Below are 12,109 nucleotides of genomic sequence, written 5' to 3' on the forward strand. Positions count from 1 at the left end.
ATCACTGGGCTAGGCTACCCTCCCAAGTAGTAAGTTCTCTGGCACTGCAGTTCTCCAAACAAGGTCAAATAGGTAGGCTCATGTTAGGAACAATGATTTAATGACAAGAAGTTGAGTTTAGTGAATTTGTTCAACTTTTAATTTTGGAACTGTTTTAACCTGAGTTTAGTCAAGGAAAAGGAAATTGTTCTTGGTATTTCAAACGGAGAGAATTAAATGCAGGGAATGGGTTATAAGTTTGTAGAGCAGAGTGGAAGATTTGAAAAAGGAGCAGGGAGGTACCTGGAAGAGACAAAAAGAAGACGGGTGATACCCAGAAGTTCTCAGTGTCCTGGAGCAAAGCCCAGAGGCTGCGTCATCTCCTGCTGTGTGGGAGACATGTGGCAGTTCAATCTGGATGTGTTGAAAAGGAACCGTATTAACCGCATTAACCAGGCCTGCAGCTTCTGAAAGGGTGTTGCCTCTGCCCAGGCTGCTGTAGTTCAGAATCACCCCATCCTGCTGTCACAATAGCAACCACCTGCAACCAGTGGCAGTGGCTACACAGTCAGAGCGGGAAGTGGGAATCTCTTCTCTTGGCCCCTTCGACCTCCTGCAAGTGCCTCCTATTTCGAGAACCTAAAGGAAGATGGTAGACAAGGACACATGAGAGATGTGGTTCACAGATTCTTATCCCAGCAGCACAGAGCACTGTATGTAAAGGCAGGTATGGGGCTGAGAGACACAGGCCAATTAACTGGCCTCTGGGTTCACAGACCATGCTGGCACAAGTGTCTATCTCTCACTTGAACAACTCTAGTAGCTGCAACTGGTCTCCTTAAATCTTTTCTGACCCTCCTGACATTTGGTCTCTAGGCTATAGCTGGATGGGTACCTTTTATTTATTTATTTATTTAAAGATTTTATTTATTTATTTGACAGAGAGAGATCACAGGTAGACAGGCTGGCAGAGAGAGAGAGAGAAGTAGGCTCCCCGCTGAGCAGAGGAGCCCGATGCGGGGCTCGATCCCAGGACCCTGAGATCATGATCTGAGCTGAAGGCAGAGGCTTAACCCTCTGAGCCACCCAGGTGCCCCGAAGGGTACCTTTTAAACAAAAATGTAATTGTGTCACTCCTTTGCTTAAAACCTTCCAGTAGATCCTCATTTACATTAGGATATGATCTCACTCCTCTGCATGCATGGCCTGGAAGGCACTGTGTGATCTGCCCCTTGTTTGTCTTTATAGCTTTCTCTTATACAAGGCTTCTTGTCGATCTTTGCAACACAGACATAATGGTCTTGAATTATGTTTCTTGAATGTACTATTCTTCTTTTCTGCCACCGGTCCCTTGTACATGTGCTTTCGCTTTTATCTGGTATGTTAGCCCTATTCCTCAACTCGCAGAAAACGTATACATTCTTTCTTCAGAATTCCTTTTAGTCAGGCTTCCTTCATTGAGGCTTTCTCTGGCCACCTTGACTGGGTCAACTGTTTCTACCTATAGATTATTTACTTCTGTTGCTTTCTATCTCTCATTTTCTCTCCTTCACGCTACATATCCATTGTATTTCTCTCTTCCCCTTGAGACTACTAACTTCATGATGACAGGAATTATGTCCTTTTCTTTGCTCCATAATGCTCCCTCACCACATAACACAGTGCCTGGTATATATATATATATATTTTTTTTTTTTTTAAAGATTTTATTTATTTATTTGACAGAGAGAAATCACAAGTAGACGGAGAGGCAGGCAGAGAGAGAGAGGGAAACAGGCTCCCTGCTGAGCAGAGGAGCCCGATGCGGGACTCGATCCCAGGACCCTGAGATCATGACCTGAGCCGAAGGCAGCGGCTTAACCCACTGAGCCACCCAGGCACCCCAGTGCCTGGTATATAAAAGATGCTTAGTAAGTGAATAAATGTATGAACACATGGACATATGATTTGATTATTCTTTCTTACTGAGTGGAGAGGACTCTAAGGAAAGTCTCTTTGTGTAATAATATAACCTCCTTCTGAAGATATTTTGCCTTTTCCTTACACTCCCTGAGATCCCCTGCTCTCCTCAGGGGCTTCACTCTTCAATCCCAAATCCTCCCATGAGAGAAGCCCTCTAAGAATGCTGCCTTTGTTTAGTGGGTGATTTTGAAGCCTAGTCTCTTCTGGGAATAAAAAACCCAAACTGAAATAGTTGGAGGTTGCCAGTTGGGAATTTAAAACACTTGACTCTAAGACTGTGGTGACAGGAACACAGGGAAAAATAGATGATAATCTGAATTGCAAGAATTCCCAGGACTCACTGGAAAGCCACCTAAGGATAGTGGGGAAAAAAAACCAAAAACAAAAAACCAACCAAACAGTTTTTTGCAATGGGCTGTATTAGGGTCAGCGCCTTGTTCACTATTTCTTTGGCTATAGTTTTTCATCCTTAGCAGTTGCCCCTGAATCTGGCAAAGTATTGTGGCACTGTTGGTCCCCAAGATGTTTTGCGGTGAGGTCATGGTTGGGCATATAGGTGCCATCTGGATTTTCAATTTGCCACGAGAGCACCCTTTCCTAGGTTTGAGGTTTTTAGAGAATGAGATGGGCAATAAAAGAGAAATATGACATTGTTCATGAGTGATTGTTGTTATTTATTCCCTATCCCTTAACCCATCAGTGAAGTGTCCTAGTCAAGGACTTTAGCTGACTGGGGAACTCCCAAACTCTGCCAGATGGAAGAAATATAAACCCGAGGGGATATATTTTTGCACTGTTTACAGTGCATGGAAGTTTCCTTAAATATATAATCAGAGGTAATTAGTCTATATGGTGTAAGAAGGGGTATAAACACTATTGACATGCTAGTCTCGGAATAGGCACATCTGAGTTGATTTGCCTTTGACAGTTTCTGATTTCCTATATTTTTGATATTTTGGGAAGCAGATGTGATGAGGGTAAAGAAGTTTAAGCTTGAGAATAACATCTCGGTTCCAAAATAATATTGCTTGTTTGCATTCTCTTAACTTTTTAACCTACAGAGAAACACTGACACTTGGAGGGATATTGTCAATCTAGGGCTTAGTAAATCAGAAGATTCAAGATGGCAGGATTCTCTCTGCCACAAACTAATGAGCTTGAATTAAAGGTACTGAAATTCTCTGCCACAGGGGTTGACATCTTTACTCTGGGTTGAATTTTTTATGTTTACGTAACCTTCCAGTCTTGAGGCAGATTTAATATTGGAGTATTTTGTTGTGCCTGTCAGCAACTGTTAAGTCATTCTCTTTGTATCGTGTGAAAATATAAAACACGGCAACAGTATAAGAACAGTATGATTATTAACAGTTTCAAATAGGAACAAATGGTGTTTCCTATATTTGAGACACATTTGATAACTCCAGATATGCTTCCCTTTGCTTTCATTCATAATAGATCTGTCCCGAGGCTCTGCCAGCCTGGAGATAGAATCTGGGTACTAAACACTAGCACAGCCTTTATTCCAAGGCTTGGTGCCGTTCTGTAGAGCCCTATATAAATGCTTGCAGACCTCATTGCTTTGGCTGACACATAACAAATTACCTAAGAACTTAGTGACTAAAAACAACAAACATTTATTACCTCAGAAAATGTAGTTTCTGTGGGTTGGGAATTTGAGAGTGGCTTATTGGCTGGCTTGGGGTGTCTCATGAGATTATAACCAAATATCAACTGGGGTTGTAGTCATCTGAGAGTTTGACTGGAGCTAGAGGATCAGCTTCCAAAATGGTTCTCTCATAAGGTTGTTGGCAGGAGGCCTCAGTTTCTTGTCACAGGGGCCTCTCTCTATGGCTGCTTGAGTGTCCTAATGACATAGCAGCTGGATTTTCCTAGAGTGAGTGATCGAGAAAGAACACAAGGAAGAAATCATGTTGCTTTTAAAGTTCTCCTCCTAGAAGTCATGCTATTTCCATGTTCTATTCCTTAGGTCACTACATTCAAGTTAGACTCAAGGGAACAGGAATTAAGCTCCGTCTTGTGAAGAAGATAGGAGTGTCAAAGAATTTGTTAACATCTTTTAAAGTCACCCCATTGCTGATTGTGACCTGCTCTACATTGAAATGATTATATCTTGTTTGTACTGTAAGATTTCCTCATTATCCCCTGGTACTGATGATGGCATGATGACACCTCTGTCCAGGAGCTGCAGCTAGTTTTATAAGTCTGTCCTCCTTCTTCATCGGAGGAGAAGAACACAAAGCACACCTTGCAGGGAATTTAACTTGGTTAAACCTAAACCTAAACCTAAGTTTTTTAAATTAAGAAAAGACAGTTATTTGAGCTTTGCGAGCAGTCTAGTTTCTAGGGCAGAGGGTGTCATCTAAATTTGTGATTGCCTTCTTTTGTTTGGAAGAATAATCTTCAAAATAAAGCGAGTTATTTGAAAGTATAGCAAATCCTTTCCCCCCACCCCCACCCTGGCTTCCCCCTCACTCTGCTGACTGGAGATGGAGCCTCCTTTTGAAGGACTCCATGATCCTTTCCCCCCAGATGTCTCTGTCATGGCTACATGACTCCATTAAAATTTGTGTCCTAATAGGAATAGGTCAGAGACACTTGAGGGAAGGAGGTGTCTGAAGGGAGTCTGAACCCCTGATTCAGACTTAGCACACCAGGCCCAGGTGGTCCTCAAAAAGAGCTGGTTCTGGGCATAGCCTGTGGCCAAGGTTTGAACCCCTCCTGACTCTGGCACTCTTGTAAGAACAGCCAAGTCTATTCCTCCTCAGGACTTTTGCACTTGGTGTTCTTGGCATGAGCCTCCGGTGTTCATGCCCCTACTGTGTGGCTTGGTTGATTCCTTTTTATCATCTAGGCTCTCAGCCCAAATACCCCTCCTCAGACCACTCAGTCTAGAGTAATCTCCTTCCCACTAGCAGGCCCTCTTTATCCTTTTTTTTTTTTCCCCAGGGGTGTATTAATCTTTGAACTTGTTCATTTTCCATTTGTTTGGTCTACCTCACTCATAGACTATTTGGACCCTGAGGAACCTCTTACTCTCCTTTCTCTTAGCTGCATCCTTAAAAATTATAGTAGTGTCTGATGCATAGCAGGTGCTCCATAAATATTTATTGCATGAGGAATGAATGAGTGATATAATAAATACACATTCTACTGTGAAATGAAAAAACCAAGACTAGCCATTATGGGCTGAGAAGCCTATGTGTTTTTGGGAATGTCTGGGAAGAAGAAGCACTGCTAACCTGGAGTCATTACATCTTGAATATCAGACAAATGTGACTCTCTTTGTATTTAAATTATTAAAGCAGAGCATACCTTTTACATGTGTTTTTGTATATATATTGGGAACCTCAGTCCTACCAGTTGGCCAGCTCATTGGTACACATTTTCCTATCCCTCATGGTCACCCAGGTTGAGAATTTGATTACTCCCCATCCAACATGAGGAGTCAGCTCACCTCTGTTTTTTTCTCCCTTGATCCTACCCATTTTTTTTCATCCTTAGCTGGTTTTCCCTTAGTTCAAATGCCAAATCCACCTCACACCTCACACCCTGCCCCCTTCTAACTGCCTTGTGTATATGTCCATTTAAGAATTTTTCTTACACATAATTAAAAATTGCGAGGTGATGAAGAAAAGACAAATAATCCAAACCCTGGTGAATCTCTTAAGTGCCGGAAGTCTGCAGTTATTAGCATTTGTTCCTTTTTTGTTCCAATGGTATTTTCATTGTTCTCCCTTTTGTCTCTAGGGAGAAGTCTTTGCTGTTGGCTTTTTAGAAAGGATTTCACAAATGAAGGGAATATAAAGGACAGACTTAAAAGAGGGAAGAGGACTACTATTTGAAGCCAGGTTAGACCACTTAGGGAATCTGGATATGGTCCTTTTCAAGTCTGTCCTGTGCTTGAAAGCACATAGCAGCCTCTGTACTTTGCTAGCCTAAGTTACTTGGCAAATAATACCCTTTCTTTCAGAGGTGATTGCATCTTGTCAGAATGTGGCTTGACCCTGTCAGTGAGTTTACAAAATGCAAAATTATTTGGCCATATTGGATTGAGAAACCTGCAGCTGAGCAGTGAGGAGATTTGTGTTGTCATTAAACAGGTGCAATAGCACCGCAAATTCAGGTTGAAGTCAGCAATAGAGTGAGTAGGCTGCATGTGGTTGCCGCTCTAGATCTGCTGTCCATCCCTATGTCCATCCGGTTACAAGCCTCCAGAAAACTGTCCTGTGTGGGCTGTGTTAGTGGGATCCTACGTGTTCTGGTTTCTAGGTGGATTTGGCCAATGGAAGACATCAGCAGACAACCAGAGAGCAGGAGGAGAGGAAAGTCAGGGTATTAAGTCCCCTAGCTTCTGTCCAGTGGATGCTTTACAGATGGCCCTTTACATATATCTGTCTCCCAGTTTCCAGTAACAACTTCTTCTCCCTATGCTCCTTCAGTGTAGGGACATTTTCATAAGTGCTTTTGTAAGAGCTCTTCACAACTTCTAGGCTTAAGGTGTTGCATTATTCCTTCCCAGATTCTCCAAATTTTGTCCATCTCTTTGGAATCAGTTCCTTTCTTTAAATTCTTCTCAAGTTGATAATGCCATCTGTTTCCTGTCAGGGCTTATATGCCTTGGTCATTTGATCTTAGTCTTCCCTTTTAAGACTAAATGTGGAACACACTGTCAAAACTTGGAGACAGGCTTCTTAGCAGTTTCTTCTTCAGTATCCTGACAAAAGAAAGTGAGCGTACAAACTTATACTGTTAATTATATACTTTGCAAAAGTGTACATACACATGTGCAAATTAATTGAGAAATAATTTTATCTCATTTCTAAGTATGCCCTAGTAACTGTGTTTTGAGTTGATCAGCGTAATTAAGAAGTCCATCAAGAACCCAGGGCTAGCTGAATCCCTCTGGGAGCTTCAGCACCTAAAGTCATTGCTTAAAATTTAATGGCAGTTTTCCTTTCCACTTGTAGAGCTATTCAGCAGTGAATGTCTACCCTGCTCCTACCATATTCCATGTTGTCTGGCAGATCTACTTCCTCCTCTATGAAAAGCTAGAAACTAGGAAGAAGTATTCAATACATTATCCAAGTGATAAAGTTATCAGAATGGTTAGTGGACTTTACTTATTCTCTAAAAAATAAACTTTTTATTTTGCAGTAATTTTAAATTTACAGAAAAGTTGCAAAGAGAGTACAGAGAGTTCCCATATGCCTTTTACTCAGCTTCCCCTAACATTAATATCTTACAAAATGATGGCAATCTTAGTCAAAACTAAGAAACTAACATTGGTATAGTCCTATTAACTTAAACTCTAGATTTCATTTGGATTTCAGTGGTTTTCCCACTCATGTCCTTTTTCTGGTGGAAGATCCAATCTAATATACATGTTGCATTTAGTCATTGGATCTCCTTGGCCACCTCCAACTATGACAGTTTCTCAGATTTTCTTTATTTTTTCATGACCTTGAAAATTTGCTCATCACTTTCAAATTAGCTGGAACTTTATGAATGCAGTCAAAACACTAAATACAATTTTATGTCCCTATCAAGGATAGGTAAGAATTATTTTCAAGCAGCTACTGTCATCCCTTGGGTTCCCCCATGGAGGATAGTTCAGAGCTTTCACTTGCTTCCACCCTCTACCTTACACATACCTATCAGTGATGTTTAGTGTGTTGTGATTTATGATGAAAATAGAATGATTCTGGGGACATGCTTCTTACTTTGTGATCAGTGCCTGCTTATCATGGTGGCCAATGGCTTTCATTAGCTACCAGTCTGGAGAAATGAAAATCTCTCCTTTAGGAAATATTGTCCATTCTTTTTTTTTTTTTTTTGTCCCAATAGCCTCCCCTTTTAATGAAGCCAATCTGTAAACTCCCTAAGATGGAAGCACTTGCAATAATTTGGAATAATGTCCTGAACCTAAGTTTCCATAAAAGACTGGCTTGTTGTTTGGTCTTTCTTGTGCTTTCTGTGTTACATGTTGTTACTTAAAGGATAATATTCTTCTTGTAATGCTTTTAAGCACTGCTTTGTGAAAGGTGTTGGAAAGGTGAAAGTAATAATTAAATCTTACCTCAAATGTAATTTTATGATTACATAGCACTGTTTCCTAGAACTCTCAACATTGTTGTGGACCCACAAATGCCTCCTATGTGTCACAGTAGAGAAAATGCTAAAACAGGGCTTTGTTGTTCAATTATTTTTATATCAGCATATGAATAGATTCTCAGTGTCTAGACAACCACGTACTTGTGCTCATCCTCATCCGTGTGACTAAATGAAAAGGCATGACCCCAATAACGTTGTGTTGGGCGATTGTAAAGCCAGGCCACCAAAGCTAAGAGAGTCAAACTAGAAGGAATGACTCTAATCTTCTGTGAACTAGTGCGTTTTATAATCTTCAGAGACTTTAGGACAGACTAGCAGCCTCAGTTTTGAATCCTTCAACAATCTGGAGGAAAGATATCTTCGGTTATATTCATTCATTTATTCAGGCACGTATAGAGCACTGACAGTGTGTTAGACATTATGCCAGTTTCTTAGGCTATCAAGATGAATGAGAATCGGTTTTCATTCATCTAAGAGAGAAGAAAGGCAACAAATAATTGCTGCTTAGTGTGATATGTACTGTGGAGGGAGGGAAAAAAAAGGGGGCCCTGGGAGCACAGGGAAGTGGGGGAGTGAGTAGGGAAATGAGAGATGCCAGTGGTCTTGGTCCTGGTCTCTTTGGTCCTCCTTGGTCTCTTTAGAGCTTAAGACTTCCAAAGTGATTGCCACTTTAAATAAAACTGGAGAAATAGTGTCATGTATAGTGAGATTAGAGAAAAGAAGGGAATGAGATAGAATGTGGGGAAATCAATAGGAGGCAGTTACAAGAGTGCAGGCAAGGGAATACAGTTTTCCACCTCCTCTTCTGTTCTGTTGTAAAAGAAAATCATAGTCTATAGAAGAAAAATATATGGAGCTAGTTTATAGTTGAAGAAATCCTAGCTCTACTAGTTTCTGCCTGTGTAACCTTCAGTAAGTCAGTGGAGTTCCCCAACTCTCCATTTCCACTTCCACAAAACAATATAAAATGTGGACTCAGCTGCCTCATTGCTCTCAGATTCTTCCTCTGCCTTTTCCTGTTCTGCTTTGTAATACAGGAAGCTACATTTCTTTCCCAGACTTCCCTGCCCTTTGGTTTCCAGGTTGAGCTGGCCAATGAGAGGTAGCAGCAAAATATTACAGAGTGTTAGTGACGAGAAGCCGGAGTATTTCTCCTCCTTTTGGCTTTCTGTGGCATCTGTGGCTTATCATTTCCTTTATAGCTGTAGCAACTGCTGGAGGGCCCAGATTTCTGTGCTGTTTCACCACTTCCTCCTATTGTCCCTCCAGACCTAGGGGTGATAGTAGCTTCCTACTGTTGATAATGCCAGGGTTCTTTCAATAACCCTGACTGTATTCCTAACTTTTCCAATGTAACCAATCTTCAGAATCAACTTTCCTTTCTTTGTAGGATAAATATCAATTTTTATTTTCTTGACTAGATCATGACTAGCCTATGAAATGGGAGTGCTTTTTAAACTGTGATGTAAACGAAGATATGTTATATCATGCTATTACTGTTTAGGACTTTGATAACTGGAGAGTCTTGGAATACAAAGTCCTATGGTAGGTTAAGCTTTGTCCTGCTTATACTAATTGGTGGGCCTATCAGCCAAGTAAGCAAATTCTTCATTTATGGGCCCTGTGTCTGCATGGCCATACCAGAAGCCAGCAATTGGTTGTATATTAGTGGCTTTTCTCTGTTGAACAGAGACACACATATATAAAACATATCCTGGGGCACCTGGGTGGCTCAGTAGGTTATAGCCTCTGCCTTTGGCTCAGGACATGATCCCAGAGTCCTGGGATCAAGCCCTGAGTTAGACTCTCTGTTCAGCGGGGAACCTGCTTCTCCCCTGCCCCCGCCACTTGCCTCTCTGCCTACTTGTGATCTCTGTCAAATAAATAAAATCTTTTTAAAAAATTTAAAAAAGAAAACATATCCTTGTCCTCTGGGAGCCTGAAATCTAGAAAGAATTAGCAGGAAATACCTAACTTGGTAGTAACATCCTTTGGGGGGAGGAGTCAAGATGGCAGAGAAGTGGCAGGCTGAGACGACATCAGGTAGCAGGAGATCAGCTAGATAGCTTATCAAACCATTCCAAACACCTACAAATCCAACAGGAGATTGAAGAGAAGAAGAGCAGCAATTCTAGAAACAGAAAATTGACCACTTTCTGAAAGGTAGGTCCTGTGGAGAAGTGAATCCAAAGCAACGGGAAGATAGATTGCGGGGGAGGGGTCTGCTTCTGGCAAGCGGCAGAGCAATGGAGCACAAAATCCGAACTTTTAAAAGTCTGCTCCATTGAGGGAGATTGCTCCAGAGACTAAATCGGGGTGAAGCCCACACAGGGGCAGCGTGGTCTCAGGTCCTGTGGGGTCACAGAAGGATCAGGGGTGTCTGAGTGTTGCAGAGCTTGCAGGTATTAGAGCAGGGAAGCTGGCTACAGAGATGGATATATTAGCCAAGGAGTGAGCTCTCAACTCGGGGTTACCTTAAATTGTGATCTGTGGCAAAGGCCACTGCTCTGTGAGTGGGGACCCCACAAGACCCAGGGAGACACCCCTGGAAGAGCGCAGGGATCTGCAGGGTTTGGAGACTCCAGGTGGGGCTGTGTGCCAGAGACAGAGAAGCTTGGTCACAGGCTGCTTGAGCTTGGAGTGTGGCCGGAGTGATTGAGTGCTTTTCTCCAAAGGTGCACTGAGGAGTGGGGCCCTGCACTCTCAGGTCCTCCGTGCCAGAGATTGGAAGGCCACCATTTTCATTCCCATCCTCCAGAACTCTATAGAAAGCATTCAAGGAACAAAAGCTCCCTAAAGTGAACCCAAGCAGATTACTTAGCCTGACCCCTGGTAAGGGGAGTGCAATTCCGCCTCAGGCAAAGACACTTGAGAATCATTACAACAGGCTCCTCCCCAAGAAGATCAGCAAGAAATCCAGCCATGGCCAAGTTCACTCACCAAGGAGAACAGTGGGGTTTCAGAGGAGGAGAAAACAAAGCATGGAATTCATGGCTTTCTACCCATGATTCTTTAGTCTTGCAAAGTTAATTACATTTTTTAATTTTATTTTTTTCTTCTGCTAAATTATTTTTATAACTTTTACCTTTTCCTCTTTTAACGTTTTTTAACTAGTTTATCTTAACAATACCTTTCAAAAAAAATCTTTTTTGAACCTTCATTATTATAGTCATATTTTATCCTTCATTGTATCTGACTTTATTTTTTGTATACACATAGGGTTTTTTCTTCTAAAAAAATTTGGGATACAACTTCTTCTAATAGATCAAAATATACCCTAAATCTAGTACAAGGCTTTATTCTAGTCTCCAGCCTGAGCAAATTCTCTCCACTTCCTTTTTCTTTATTCTCCCAACCAACTTATCTTATCAACTCCTTTTTTAGAAATTAAAATAATTTTTTTTCATCTTTATAGTCATATTCCATCCTTCATCATGTTTACGATTATATATGTTTTTCATTCTTTAAAATTTTGGGAGGTAGTTTCTTCTAAGAGACCAAAATACTCCCCCAATTAAGTGGGTGACCCTGTTCTATTCACCAGTCTAATATATATGTGTTTTCTTTTTTATATTTTTTCTTTCTTTCTTTCTTTCCTTATTTAAAAATTTTTTTTTCTTTTCTTTTTCCTTCTGAACTTTTTTTTTTACCCTTTTTCTTCCCCCCATGATTTGGGGTCTCTTCTGATTTGGTTAAAACACATTTTACTGGGGTCTTTGCCACCATTTTAGTATTTTATTCACTCGTTCATATATTCTTATCTGGATAAAATGACAAGGCAGAAAAACTCACCACAAAAAAAGAACAAGAGGCAGTACCGAAGGCCAGAGACATATCAATACGGACATTGGTAATATGTCAGTTGTAGAGTTCAGAATGACGATTCTCAAGGTGCTAGCCAGGCTCAAAAAAGGCATGGAAGATATTAGAGAAACCCTGTCTGGAGAAATAAAAGCCCTTTTTGGAGAAATAAAGGAACTAAAATCTAACCAACTAGAAATTTAAAAAAAAGCTGTTAATGAGGTGCAATAAAAAA

Source organism: Mustela putorius, unplaced genomic scaffold (assembly GCF_011764305.1).
Source record: "Mustela putorius furo isolate JIRA1106 unplaced genomic scaffold, ASM1176430v1.1 tig00000224_pilon_pilon_pilon, whole genome shotgun sequence".
Lineage (NCBI taxonomy): Eukaryota > Metazoa > Chordata > Mammalia > Carnivora > Mustelidae > Mustela > Mustela putorius.